The 15698-nt window shown below is 47.5% G+C and overlaps 1 pseudogene; it reads left to right on the top strand.

Annotated features, from left to right (window-relative positions):
* Window positions 1-1171: 1171 nt before the first annotated feature.
* LOC123153143 (uncharacterized) lies at window positions 1172-3182 on the top strand (annotated as a pseudogene).
* Window positions 3183-15698: the final 12516 nt, after the last annotated feature.

The following is a 15698-nucleotide window of genomic DNA, read 5'->3' as shown; positions in this document are numbered from 1 at the left end:
CGTGCTATGTTGGCAAGCAGCTTGGCAAATAGGTTGGAGAAGCTATGGGGTAGACTTATGGGTCTAAAGTCACCCACCTCAATCGCATCCGACTTCTTCGGAATCAACACAATGAGGGCTCGGTTTAGTCTAGAAAAACCACGATCGTCTCCACACAGAGCTTGAGCAATGCTGCCATAACATCATTATTTATGATGGGCCACACCTTTTGGTAGAAAGCAACTGTGAAACCATCGGGACCGGGGGCACGGTCTGGCTGCATCTTTTTAATGACTCGCCAAACTTCCTCTTCCGTGAATAAAGCCTCCATATCATGCATGTCCCCAACTGCTCCACACCCAAGTAGTCCAGATCAAGGGAGTGGTTCCTTGCTTTCGCCGTGCCCAGAAGGTTTTGAAAGGCATTAGCGAATGCCTCTTCCATGCGGGATTGATCAGTAATAATCTCTTGACCGACCCTTATCTGCGGGATGAAGTTTTTAGTCCTTCTTCCGTTGGCCACCGACTGGAAAAATTTGGTGTTCGCGTCTCCTTCGCGCAGCCATCTAAACCTGGACCTCTGTCGCTCAATGGTGCGCTCCAAAGAAGCTAGCCCCAGCAAAGCCAGCTTCAGCGATCTTCTCAGCCAGGTCTCCAGCTCCGACAAACCTCTAGCTTCCATAGCCTGGTCGAGACGAAGGATCACGAACGAGGCCACGGACATGAGTAACTTGATGTTGCCAACTCTCTTTTGTCCCCAAGCTTGCAGTGCCACTCCTGCATTCCTAAACAGGGCGCCCAACCGTTTGAAAGGATCCACGATCGCGGGGTTGCAAACCCAAGCCTCGCTGACGGCCTGATCGAAGCCATCAATCTTGAGCCAAAAGGACTCAAACCGGAACATTTTCTTCGGCCAATGCTGCATCATGGCCGAGAGGTGCAGGGGCGCATGGTCCGAGACGTTAGTAGAAAGCGCCTGGAGGAAGTCGTCATGCCGAGCCAGCTCCCAATCTACTGAGACCAAGATGCGATCAATCTTGGTGAAAGTAGGAACCTCCAGCTCATTCGTCCACATGAAACGGCGTCCGTGCATGTAAAGCTCCTTCAACTCGTTGTTATCAACAAAGGCTCTAAATTTATTCATCATAGTGCGATTGAGGTTCAGGTTGCTCTTCTCCGAGGCACGTAGTATCATGTTGAAGTCGCCAAGCACCATCCAAGGACCCGGGCACAGCGCTCTCCTTGCCTCCAAATCGGCTAAGCATCCATTCAGGAATGACCGTGAAGAGTTCTACTACAGTGGCACTCTCTGACAGCACCCCTTGGTTCACCCAACGCGCACCTCTTCATCAGTACTCAATCATCCTTGTTTTATTGGCCAGTTGGGAGTGAAACTTGGTCTGAAATCTAGCTTAATGATGCACGCATAGAACAGATTGTGGAATACAATGGCCAATTCATCCTGATTGATTATCATTATAGGATCTACAGTTTGCAGCTAGCCCCTCAGCTTGGTCTACAGGAGATAAAGACTTTGTGGTGGGATGGCATGGATGAATGCCCATATTTAAGACCATGGCTAGTTGTATGTGGCGACGTGCTTCTCATTGTTGATCATTGCATCAACTTATCATTGGGAGCACCAGTGACCTATAAACCCTACTGCCTCAATATCTGTACCAAGCCGGCAAAATGGGTGGAGGTAAGGGCATCTCCACCCGTCCTCCCAGGAAGGCCCCCCAAGCACTTTTTTTAGCGCCAGCGGCAAAAAATGCTCCCAGTCAGGCCCCCACGACCACGTTTTTCGCCGGATTTGGCTAAAGTTATGGCCGGCGCGCGCAAGTGAAACCCAGGAAAGCGGGAGGCAGCTGGGGGCGCCGGCGCGATACTTTCGCTGCCAAAGGCCCACTGCCAGCCTCTCTAAATCTCTCTCTCCTTCTTTTCCTGACTTGGCCCACCATGTGATGCATGCAAAAAAAAGCTCTCTCCCGCATGCCCGCCTCGCTCCTCCACTCTCTCTCCTCTCTCCCCTGCTCCTCGCTCCGGCGATCCTGGACGCCCTCCACCGGCGAGCCGGCCCCGTCTCCCCTCGCTGGCCTCGCCCACATCTCCTCGGAGGAGCCGCAAGCGGCTGACCCCGTCTCCCGTCACCGGCCTCGCTCGCATCTCCCCGGAGGAGCCGCAAGAGGCCAGCCCCGTCGCCCGTCGTTGGCCCCCCGTCGCGCCTCCCCGGAGCAGCCGCGTCGTGCTGCTACGGCTCGTCTCCGAGCCTAGCGAGCGGCTAGGCGGACTACTGGGAGCTCGCAGAGCATGACGGGCAGCAGGAGTGGGCTTGGGCAGCTCGACATCGAGTCGTTCTTCGTTCATGGCGGACGGCAGAGCCGGCGGTTGCGGCCAACTAGCTAGAGGAGGAGACGGAGCTTAGGAGGGGAGGCAGGAGCGGCGGTGCTCAGAGGAGCTCAAGGGGGCTCAGCGAGAAGCTCAGTAGCAGTAGCCGGCCTTGTGGCCGCGGCTGTTGCTGCTCGTCTTCCTGTCTCCCCCCTGCTCGAGCGAGGCTGCTGCTCGTTGAGGGAGCGCGCCGCGCGGAGTCGCGCAGGGCTGCGAGGGCGGGGAGGGGAGAGGGGACAGGACGCGGCTGCGCGTGCCGCGACGTCGAGGCAGGCGGAGATGCGGGAGCTGGCGCGGCGAGGTGGGAGAGAGCGAGAGCGAGCAAACGGCGACTTCGGCCATGGCATCCAGGGAGCGAGGGAGAGAGTAGGGGAGAATGAGGTGTCGCGATGCATGCGAGCAGGCAGGAGGCGTGGCGCGCTCGGGGCCGGTTGGGGAGGACGACGGCTGGGAAAGTTCTCGATCCCATGCCAAATATTTCGCCGGGCCAACCCCAAGAAGCAAAAAAAATGCCGGCTGGGGAGCACAACGGCTGGAGATGCCCTAAAGAAGCTGGAAAATTGGGCACTCTTTGTTGGGGGTTTTGTGATGAGCACACCGTTTTCTTGCATGAGCCCATAACTATGGGGAGCGAGGAGGAACTGCTTGTACTATGACCATTACTCTGAACCTTGGAGCATACATGGGTTTGGTGATGAGGCAGATGCTGTGTGGGATCCGTCGACCAATCCTGACCTTCCGTACAGAAAAAACTGGTACCACCAGCTGCAGGCCCTCTGGGTGTATCCAAGTGTGTTCGATTCTGATAGCGAGTGACCGCTGTGTGTTACTGCAGTTTTCTGCTTTGCCTTCACCTTCCAACAGAGAGCATAGCCTTTTCCAGCTTCGGCAGAGGATGCTTCATGGAGGCATTATTACTTGAGCTTTTGTTGTTAGTTTCATCGTTCAGATTTTAGAACTCTGTAGGAAATTTTTATGCTGGATTTAAGGCCTACTCCAGCTTCTGCAGTTGGCTTCACCATTCATATTTGTACTGTGCCGTGTAATCTTTCACTGGATGGGTGTGTACTTATCCACACTATTTGTGTGCTAGAACTGACAAGTTTCATGTGCCTTCCCTGTCTCAACTCTTTCTCAATGAAGAACTGCATGTCCTAACCTTTTCATGAAAAAAAGTATCTTACATCACATTTGAATATTTTCTGTGATTGGCTGCATGTAGCAAGTCACTGTCCGTTTGGAGGCATTCTTGTTTGTACTTCTGAATCTTTGAACAATGTTATCGCGCACCGTCAAGTAGATGTGGACCTTCTATAAATTGTATGAAAACTTGCACAAGCATCGCATTCACCGGCAGTAAGTATTAACTATAGTAAGCATATCATGTGCTAATGGTCATGAGCTATATGTTAACCATCTGCTTTGGTGCTATGCGTCGTTTAACTCAGGATGTGCTTCGCAAGTTGGCAAGATGGCTTGTGGTTCAGAATACACGCTATCTGAACTTGAGTGCAGACATGGGCTTGTAGGATTATATATCTTGTCATGCAAGCACTTGCCCGATTACTGCATTCATAGCTAGGACTGCTGATCAGGAATTTGCTATAGCTTATTATCCAGCAATCCGACTCAAGTGATCTTAGGCATGTACCATCTTAACAATTGTACTCCCTCCGTTCAGAAATATTAAGATGTTTTGGATATTTCAATATGGACCACATACGGACTGAAATGAGTGAACAAACACACTAAAACGTGTCTATATACACCCCATTCTGAAAAATGTTAGAACATCTTATATTTGTGAACGGAGGAAGTATAATTTAATTAGGTGTTTGTGTTTCGCCTATGATATGATTTAGGAGTATTGATGGGCATATCAATTTTTTTTAATTATGATGGTACCAAATTATGTCTGGGAACTAAAATTTTGTCGAGTCATTGAGTAGTTGTTTGACGGACAGAATTCTCAGTTTCAAGCGTTGGCTGCAATTGACTCAGGGCGTGCTTTTTAGTTAGATGTGAGATGAATTTTCTTTGTAACTCAACAAATATTAATTTCCTGGTGTCGGTTGTTATCTTTGAGAGTTGTAAGTTCTTTTTTGACGGGAAGTTGTGTAAGGTCTTCCTCGGCTACTTCTTAGCAGATGTGTATATGCTACCTCAGATGCAGCCCCAGAGTTAGAGGTTATTTGGTTGGTGACCTGAGCAGGGTGCCTTGTGTGCCGGAGGTTTTGGTCACTTTTTCCTATTGTGGCAGCCGTGAAAAAATGTTGTTTCGTTCATGCCATGAGCCCGAGATAAAATAATGATATCACACAACATGGAATACGTACTATTTGGTGGTCTGGCAGCTCCGGCTAATTACTTGAAGGCTGAGCTCAGGTCAGGCTACTGAAAAAGTGGTCAGGCACCAACTAAACAAGATGCAGGCTAGTGCCCGGCTTGCTCCTGGCCAAGCAAATTTCTCTTGTACTATGTTAGTTGAGTTTGATATTCGCAAAAAAGAAATGTTAGTTGAGTTTGTTTAGTTGCTCTCTCGTGATTATATAGGAGCATGTTTCATCTAGTCAGGGAAGATGTCTTAGTCTGGAAGTTAGCTAACGAAGCCCGGGTAGCAAGTCTAGTTGTGGTAGTGTGTGAAGCCAAGCAGTAGTAGGATTGGGAGACACTGGGAAAGGTAGTAGTGATCTAAGAAATGTGGTTTCTCCTCCTAAGATAGCCATGTGTGGCGATTGCACTCTCTCGCTTTGAGCGGACGCCATGTAGTTTCATATCTCGAGTGGTGGAGCTAGCCGAACCTAAAGTTCATGCCAAATGTGCCCTGGCAGAAGGCTGGCAAACGCCACGTAACACCTTCAGCCAAAACAGATGGGAGGAGCATGCTTCCAACCTATGAGGATGGCAGAAGGGGCATGCCGCGGTCCACTTTGGCACAACACCGGAGTCCAAAGCATCGCGCTGGCAGAAGAGGCAATCCGACATGCCACCAGCCGAAAGGATTGATCAGCCGTCCTGCATGGTGGAGATCTGGGCAATTTCCCGTGATGCGACGACATGCACCCTCTAGGCTGGACTTGCTTTGTCGAGCACTTTAAGGCCCTGTTCGTTTAATTCCTCGCCATAGGGATTGAAGGAGATTGGGGAGGTTTGACAAGGTTTTTGACTTGTAAGAGATTTAATCCCCTTCGATCCCTTTCAAACCTCTCCAAACCCTGCCAAATCGAACAAGGCCTAAGGGTGCTTCCTACATAAATAGCAAGTTTGAGCTCGGTTTGAGGGGTTTAGAGTTGTCGCAGTCGAAGAAAAGATAGATCAATGTAAGATCTACAATAGTCGTGTTTTTTCACATGAATGACGTACTTTTTGGCTTAATTAGCTCCCATGTACTATTATTTTTTACTGTTTTCAGAATTAGCACAATGGGCTGCCCACTTGCGCGAGTAATTACTTTATTTGTTTCTTATTGAACAAGTTAAATATTTTTTTGAGGACAAAAGAATGTCAAAGAAGCTACCCAGAGCATACCCTTTGGCTCCGGTGCCGCCGCCGGTCCGCCTCGTCTTCTATGGTCCTTGGACCATGGAGATGCGATAGATCCTGGCCCTTTTCGGCGGGAGAGCTCCATCTTTATTTTTTATTTTAGTTTTGTTAGGGTTTGTGCCATGCTCATTTAGGCCAGGCGGTGGCAGTTTCTTGAAGATGGAATAAGGTCCTGCCCGCCTAGCCTTCATATCCCGATGATGCTTCTAGCATCGTCGGAATGCATGTGGAGGTGTGTTTCCGGTGGATCTCGTGGGATCCGGTCGGTGTTTGTCTTCAGTGGATACGTCTGAATCTGGTCTTCGTTCTTCTATGTATGTGTGTGTGGAGGTTGGATCCTTCCGATCTAGCTTCTTTTCATTGGTGACAATTACTGTTCTGGTGCTTTGGTCCTATGGGCCTTACCAATTATCACGACGACTTCCTGACTTTCTACTACAATAATCTTTTTCCGATTCCGATGAGGGAGGGGTGATGACGGCGGTGCGTCTTCGACTTGCTCCAGTGATTGTAATCGTGGCTAGGTGGTCTATGGACCAGGATGTAACTTTTAGTTCTGGTGTTTTTTTGCACTACCTTGATAGTTGATGAGTAAATCAAAAGTTTCTCCTGCAAAAAAAAAAGTTTAATAATATTTTGGTGTAATAAAATATTCAATGTTAAGGATCTCTAATAGTAAACAATGGAATGGGATGCAATCAAATTTTTTATCGGCAATTGCTATGTTACTACGCTCTTTTCATGCATTTATGGTTGGAATCGGACAAAGAATGCAACCTGACGTGTATCATGTGTATTTTTATTGACAGACCTGGTTTGCACGGCACTTCATGGGTATTGATTCATGTATATAACGTAAAGGTCCATTTTTTTAATGTGATAGTTTTGAACAGAAATTCGAGTATTATGCCAACCTGTGAAACTATATATATCTACAAGTAGGATTTTAAAAACTTCAAAATAAAAATAAATAACCTAATGTATCAGATTTGACACATGGTTTGACATTGTTGTCACTTGAATGTGTGAGAGGGATAGCGTATATATTTGTACTGTGCCGTTTAGTCTTTCACTGGATGGATGTGTACTTATCCACACTTTTTTGTGCTAGAATTGACAAGTTTCACGTGCCTTCCCTGTTTCAACTTTTTCTTAATGAAGAGTTGGATGTCTTAACCTTTTAATCTGGAAAGTATCTTACATCACATTTGAATATTTTACTGTATATCATTTGGTACGGGTAGTAAGTCACTGTTTGGGTTGGAGCCTTAGATCTGAATCTTTGAACAATGTTACTGCCCACTGCCAAGTAACACCACCGTCAAATAGGTGTAGAAACATTACATCGACCGTTAGTAATAATTAACTAGAGTCAGCATATTTTATTTCTTATTTTTCTTTAAAAGGAGGGTCACCCCTAGCCTCTACATCCGAATGATCCATGCATCCATATTATTAACCAAAAGGTTCATGAGGTTTGAAGTACGGTACAAGCTCACAAGGGGAGCTCAAGTGGAAGTAAAGGTAAAAATTGCCACAACAGATGGAAACTAGGGCAAGATGACTAAACACCTAGACTATTATTGGATCGACATCCAAACCAGTCATAAGTGTAGCCCGTGCTACCGTCTCGACATCCATATGCTCCTTGGCTACCACATGACTGAGTGACGATCATGTACGGATCCAAGCAGTAGCTCTGTATATGACCCATAATTTTTTTATAAGAGTTTGTCTGTTAAAGATCACATCACTAGACAGTTTCATATAGCCCACAGTAATGTGCATACTCCGATGTGAATATGGCCTAAAGTATTTGGCTCTACTTCATTTAGCCACGTCCCAAAACACCGTGCTAGTACTATTTAGGGGACTGAGATTAAATGCTACGTGGAATCTACGCCATAATAGCTTGGTGAGTGGGCATTTAAGAAAGAAATGTTGTATAGTTTCATCCTGATCACAGAAGCAGCATCTTATACTACCCTCCTGTCTGCGCTTTGCCAAATTATTCTAGTCAGGATCACTTCCTTATTTTACAAACCACATGAAGATTTTGATACTTCAAGGTACTTTAATCTCCCAAATATGAAGCGATTTTTGGATTGGACCGGAGTCTATTAAATCTAGATACATAGACTTCACGTAGAATACCCCAAACACAGATAGTTTCCAGTAAAGTGCATTAGGCTCATCAGAGAGGTTGACCTTCATCAACCTCCGCAGTAGATGCAGCCAACTGTCCCATCTATCTCCCACTAGCGACCTCCTGAACTAGATATTTAGAGGCAGTACCCTAGTATTGTACTAATGTAAGCATCCTTATGTTGTATAATATTGTAAAGCGAAGGATATTGTGTGGCTAGTGGCGTCTTCCCTAACCATGTATCTTCCCAGAATCTAGTCATGTTACCATTACCAATGATAAATTTAATCCTATTGAAGAAGGCTACTTTAGTCCTCATTAACCCCTTCCAAAATGGCGAATCATTGGGTCTTGCAGTAAACTGTGCCAGGTCATGGATTGCAAGTATTTATTACGTAAAGCTTGGAATCACATTCCCACATTCCCACTGTCTCAACAGATAGCCTACCCAATCATTTGCTGAGCAGGCATCTATTTTTTTTACCTCTAATGGAACAATGATCAAACGATCAGTGCTGTGACCACTCCTGAATTTTGATCCAAATTTAAGCCACACAATGAGAACAAATTCAGTAGCTATCTGCAGAAGGAAAAATGTTGGAGCTATATGTAGAGAAAATGAGATAACTCAGTTTAACGTGTGGTTGCAGCCTTCAACTGTATGGTTGTTGCACCAGCCGAATATAAGGATCCTACTTTCTCTAGTTTAAAAGAAGTGGTTTACATAAGAACATATTTCTTCAAGGGGATGAAGGGACACGAAGGGAGAAAGGTACATATCATTCACAGGCCAAACAAACTGGAGTGAAGTTTGTTTGGTACGACACCTAAAACTGATGGCATGCCTAATTAACTACTACCCCTTCGTTCCTAAATATTTGTCTTTCTAGAGATTTCAACAAGTGACTACATACGGAGTAAAATAAATGAATCTACACTCTAAAATATGTCTATATACATCTGTATGTGGTGTTCCATTTGAAATCTCTAAAAAGACAAATATTTAGGAACGGAAGAAGTAGTTGCAAAGCAACTTATATCGGGATATTGCTGCATGCATCATTGCGATACTGGGGGCCTTCCTCCTTTTTGAAAATAAAACTAATATCAGGTAGGAGGCATTGGGATATGCAACCATGATGTAAATAATGATTGATCTTATTCCACTCTCCAAGGTTGCCATTAGGGTCGAAGTAATCCTGCTGATGTTATGCTAATCTCCTTAATTTCGGATTGTCCATCCCACCGCCGCTGTCGGCTGCTTCGACAAACCTTTAACGAGGATGAGCAACTATTGTGCCTGGCTTTATGGAGCCCAAATTGTACTATGTTTATCTTGCGGCAGGGTTGAGGTTACATATTGTTTGCTGAAACATTACCACTGATACATTGTTCTATAAATCCTAGTACTCTCTTCGATCCATACTTGTCGCTGCTTAAAGTTATACTAACGCAATGTCAAATGGTTTGACGTCAAATGATTTGATGTCGAAGTCTTGGTTTAGAATGTATTATGTTCACTAATTAAGTGGAGAATGTCCAGTAAACAACCAGGTCACGTGACTACAAATTTCTACTAGGATGTAAGGACGTGCACCAAAGAAAATTAAAGTGCAGCTAGTAATTCAGTACAACAGCATATAGTTATGCCAGACGCAAACCATGTGGCGGCAGACTCTACATGGCTGCAACCCAGGACTGAATTGAAGAGGTAACTCGATCTCGGCTCTATATATATGAGTACATGGAGAGAAACCAGAGATTCAACTGAGTAAGCGACGATACAGATAAATATAGGATATCAACACTTTGTGGTGCACAAGCAAGCTTTGTCTGGTAGTCAAACCTGACACCGCTATGTAAGAGCATCTCCAGCCGCGTCCCCAACAGACCCCCCAGGCCACTTTTTCGGCGCCAACGGAAAAAAAAACCAGTCGCGTCCCCAGGACGTCGAAAAGCGCCGGTTTGGCCCGTTTTTGGGCCCGGCGCTCACAGGCCGAACCCGGCGCACTGGGGGGTGATCGGGGCTCCGGCGCAAGGGAAAAGCGCGGCTGGCCCACCCCGTCAGGTGAAAAATCAAGTCTTTCTTCCATGTCTCACCTCCCACCCCCGCGCCCTCGGCCGCCACTAGTTGTATCCCAGCGCTGATCGCCGCCCTTCACCGCTAGATAATCAATCCCCGCCGGAAAAATAGCAGAGGTTCGCCGAGGCAGCCCCTCCACCAGCAGCTGGGTGTTTCCGGACGCCGTTACCTGCCGCGGAGGGGCAGTTTAGCTGCGGGTACACGCCCACCGGTGTGCAAGGTGTTCGGCAATTTGCCTTCCTCGGCGAGATGGACTCGGATGACAAGGAAGTGCTCGCCGCGCTGCTGGAGGAGGAAGCCGAGGCCAACGTCCAGGAGGAAAAGCATCTCATGGTGCTCGCCACCCTCGCACAGCTGTTGGCGAGCAATGAAAGCCACGGTGAGGTCGCTCGGCGCCGGGGCGGATGAAAGCAAAGAACCGGCATCGTCTCAAAGGCTACTGCATGCTCTACTCTGACTACTTCGCCGATGCTCCACTGCACGGCGACAAAACATTCGGCGCCATTATCGGATGAGCGGAAAACTTCTCCTCGGGATTGTGAATTCCATCCGGGAGTTCGACAGCTACTTCAAGTGCAAGAAAGATTGCACCGGTAAACTTGGATTCACCTCGATCCAGAAGTGCACGACAGCGATGAGGATGCTTGCATACGGAGCTCCCGGTGATTCACTCGATGACTATGGGCGCATGGCCGAGTCCACCAGCATTGAGTGTTTTTACAAGTTCTGTCGGGCAGTTGTGGCAGTGTTTGGACCGCAATACCTGCGAACCCCTAATGCAGAAGACACTGCTCGGATCCTAGCACAGAATGCAGCAAGAGGATTTCCTGGGATGCTTGGAAGCGTCGACTGCATGCATTGGAAATGGAAGAACTGCCCATTTGCTTGGCAGGGGATGTACAAAGGCGCCAAAGGCGGTTGCAGTGTGGTACTTGAGGCGGTGGCCACACAGGACCTCTGGATTTGACACTCCTTCTTTGGTATGCCGGGAACTCACAATGACATCAACGTGCAGCAGTGCTCCCCTGTCTTCGCCAAGCTTGTTGAAGGTCATTCTCCTCCGGTGAACTTCGAGGTCAATGGGCGGCACTATAACAAGGGGTACTACCTAGATGATGGCATCTATCCGAGATGGTCTACATTTGTGAAGACTATCTCAAACGTTGTGCCAGGAGGCAAGAAGTCCCACTTTGTCAAGGTGCAGGAGGCTTGCAGGAAGGATGTCGAGCGGGCTTTTGGTGTGCTCCAATATTGATTTTCTGTTGTCCTATATCCTGCTCAGACCTGGTCGAAAGATCAAATGTGGGAGATCATGACTTGTTGTGTCATCTTGCACAACATGATCGTCGAGAGCGAGCAGGAAGAGCCAGTGTTTGACACTAAACCATACTACAGGCAGGGTCATCTAGCCGAAGTTGATCACCAGCTACCGGCAACCTAGACTGCCTACCTCAGTATGAGTCAGGAGATCCGAGACCCACAAGTGCGTCATCAACTGCAGTAGGATCTGGTGGAGCACATTTGGAGGCTAAAGGGCGACGCCGGGCTCGACGTGTGATGAAATATGAGTTTTTATTTGTTGAATAATATAATTTATATTGAACTATTTGTTGTTGCACTATTTTGTTGAACTACTTGATTTTCTGTGATGAACTATGTAATAAAAAATTATTTATGTTCATAATTGAAAGCCGAGCCACGGCGAACCACGCCGAATATGGGCCGATTGTCATCCATATGGGGCTTTTTATTCGTCGAAAGTGGGCCGAAAACTGGGTCAATCTCGACGCCTGAGGGCGACCTGGGGCCGACGACAGGACACCCAATCGCCCCCAGCACCGACTCTATCGCCGGATCGCCCCCAGGGAGCGATTTTTATACCTCCTGGGGGGCCAACGGCTGGAGATGCCCTAACGGTGTGCGTTGTAGCAACTAGCAACCACTAGGATTGTGAGATATCAAGAGACACATCAACGCAAGTTTTGTTGACCGTGCCCTCTGAATTGCTGATATATTAGCCCACATTTTTCTCTCTGTTCCAAGATGGGTCCATATGGCATTCTCAGAGGAGGTCCTAGCACACCATGGCACAAAGATGCTGGAATAGTGCCATTCTATAACACCACCAAGATACACCATGTTCCGACGCACACAATTCAGAAAGGAGTTTATGGTTTCATTACCTGCTTAGCAGGAAAGTTATCATAGCGCCATGCTGTCATGGTCACTCACTCCCAATGGTTGACTAATGTGTATTGAAGCTGCCAGCCTGGTAGTATTAAGCCGACACGGACAACATTTATGCCGGGTCAAAATATTATGGGAATGAGTGGTAATTTTACCTGAAAGGATTCACAGAATGCAAGAGAAAGCAAGACGCTACCAACTTTTTTGTAGGCCAAGAATGATTCTTGCAGGAAAAATAAATACAAAATCTATCTGATTCCTGATCTTTGCAACATTAAGACAAGTGTAGAAGGAGCTAAATTAAGGCACATCGGCATCACATTTTCTTTCTTTCTGAAAAGGAGGTTAAACCCTTGGCTTCTACATCATCGTGATGCACATAACCATTCTTATTAATTACTCCCCCCATCTAATATTATATGATGTTTTGGATACTTCAATATGGACTGCAAATGGACCAAAAATGAGTGAACAAACATAATAAAGCGCGTATACATACATCCAATTTAGAAGAAGTTAGAACATCTTATAACAATGATCAGATGGAGTATTAAACATGGTACATAACAAAGGTAACCACGGCTGAGCCATACAAGATATGAGATAAACACCTATGACTAGGTTAACTTCTTCCGTAGCAACGCCTCGCGTCATTCTCAACACGTCTGACCTGGACAAGGATTTTCATCCTAGTTGTCAAGACCAGCCAATGAAGATCAACACAATAGCATGTAGACAATGCCTTCAACAACTTAATGATGCAATTTCATCGTTGTTGAGCATAGCCAATAAAGAGTGGGACAAGAGTTCTCACCCAGACATGAGGTTGTGTCCCAATCGGCATCTTGATTACGGCTCATTCGATAGTCGCATCCACCGGTATCCAAGGTCAAAGAATATTGGTAGACTCATGAGACAATTTCCCACCTAATAGCACCGCCACGGCCATCAAGTGGCCATCCATATCTCGGCGCAGAACTGGCCACTGCCACTCCACACTGGCGCGAGTCACAATCGTCGCCATGCAAACAAAAACATTGAGTGATCTCCTGGTTGTAGTAACTGATGGCTATCGCCCCCTCCGTGATGACCAACGTTGTTCGCCGCCATCGCCAAATTGAATAGCCACATGATCTGACCATCATCGCACGTGCAGCTAGGATGAATAGAGGCCATCGACGCTGCCACCTACAGGGTTTTATGCCTCTCCGCTGATCTCTTTCATCCAGAGCACTGCCTCTGGGACGCCTAATTAATGTTCTCATGTGATAAGTACTCGGGTTCCGGTACGATCGCGAGCAGGCCCAACAGGTAAGTTAGCGCTGTAACATCTCTTGCGCCCGACCTGCCATTCACAATCGCCATGTAACGTCAAGCGCGAGCACCTTGGAACCTCCACTCTCATACCCAGGTACACCGCCCTCCGTGGCGCATAGTACGCAAGCACATCCACGATGCAGTCAACGGAGCACACTACGCCGAGCCCTTGCCTCCACACAACAGTCACCTACCAGATCGAGAAAAGGTGGAGCTATGCGGCCATGCCTGGATCGACCTCCGCCTCATCTCTTATTGGTATTCGTCAGGGCGCACTGAGAGGAGCAACATGAGGATGAACGTTTGCTGGAACGCGAGGACCGAGGCCATCTGCTTGTCGCCATGTATGTCCATGATGGCCACCGAAAGATTGCCGGAGGCACTCATGGAGCAGCGGCAGACTAAGGACGATATGTTGGGGCCCCCGCAATTCCGATCCAGGTAGCATCCTCTGCCGTCATGGTGCCTCTGCGCTTCGTCACAACCACCACCGATGGGAAGAGAAGGGTTGTGTCCATTTCGCCCCAGGACAAAGGGGCGATACCCCTTTTCCCGAATCAGGTGGTTCGTCAGGCATGGAGGCAATTTGCATTCTTGCTCTTCATTCTATGTCCTGTTGGGGAATGTAGTATGCAATTTCAAAAAAAAGCCTATGCTCACGCAAGATCTATCTAGGAGATGCATAGCAACGAGAGGGGAGAGTGTGTCTACGTACCCTCATAGACCAAAAGCGGAAGCGTTTGACAACACGGTTGATGTAGTCGAACTTCTTCTCATTCCAACCGATCAAGTACCGAATGTACGACACCTCCGGGTTCTGCACATGTTCATCTTGATGACGTCCCTCGAACTCTTGATCCAGCAAGGTGTCGAGGAAGTAGATGAGTTCCGTTAGCACGACGGCATGGTGATGGTGATGGTGAAGTGATCTGCATAGGGCTTCGCCTAAGCACCGCAAAAATATGATTGGGGGTGTAATCGGTGGAGGGGGGCGCCTCACACGGCTAACAGATGTTGTTGTATGTTCTAGCAGTGCCTCCCCCCCCCACATATATATAGGTTGGAGGGGAGGGGAGGCAGCCATGGGGTGCCCCAAGTAGGAGGAATCCTACTTGGGCGCCTCCCAATTCAGCCTCCCCCCTTTCCATAACTTCCAAAGGGGGAAGGAAGGAGGAGGAAGGAGGGAAGGAAGGGGGAGGCCGAATCCCTCCCCTTCCTTTCTCTCTTCTCCTCTTTCATTCCCCCTATTTTGGCCTACATGGGGCACACCAGCCCCTTATTAGGGGGCTGGTATGTCCCCTTCTTGGCCCATTAGGCCCATGTAGTTGCCGGGGGATGCCCGGAACCCCTTCTGGTGACCCGATATGTACCCGGTACCCCCAGAACACTTCCGGTGTCCGAATATCATCGTCCAATATATGAATCTTTACCTCTCGACCATTTCGAGACTCCTCGTCATTTCCGTGATCTCATCCGGAACTCCGAACAACATCCAGTCACCAAATCACATAACCCATATAATACAAAATCATCATCGAACGTTAAGCATGCGGACCATACGGGTTCGAGAACTATGTAGACTTGACCGAGACGCCTCTTCGGTCAATAACCAACAGCGGAACCTGGATACTCATATTGGTTCCCACATATTCTATGAAGATCTTTATCGGTCCTACCGTAATGACAACATGCGTTATTCCCTTTGTCATCGGTATGCTTCTTGCCCGAGATTCAATCGTCGATATCTTCATACCTAGTTCAATCTCGTTACCGGCAGTCTCTTTACTTATTCCGTAATACATCATCCCGCAACTAACTCATTAGTCACATTGCTTGCAAGGCTTATTATGATGTGCATTACTGAGAGGGCCCAGAGATACCTCTCCGATACTCGGAATGACAAATCCTAATCTCGATCTATGCCGACCCAACAAATACATTCGGAGATGGCCGTAGAGCATCTTTATAATCACCCAGTTACGTTGTGACGTTTGATAGCACACAAGGTATTCCTCCGGTATCCGGGAGTTGCATAATCTAATAGTCGAAGGAATAT

This window comes from Triticum aestivum, chromosome 7A (assembly GCF_018294505.1).
Source record: "Triticum aestivum cultivar Chinese Spring chromosome 7A, IWGSC CS RefSeq v2.1, whole genome shotgun sequence".
NCBI classification, from domain to species: Eukaryota; Viridiplantae; Streptophyta; class Magnoliopsida; order Poales; family Poaceae; genus Triticum; species Triticum aestivum.
The sequence above is the reverse complement of the archived record's forward strand: the minus strand, read 5'-3'. Positions and strand labels throughout refer to the sequence as shown.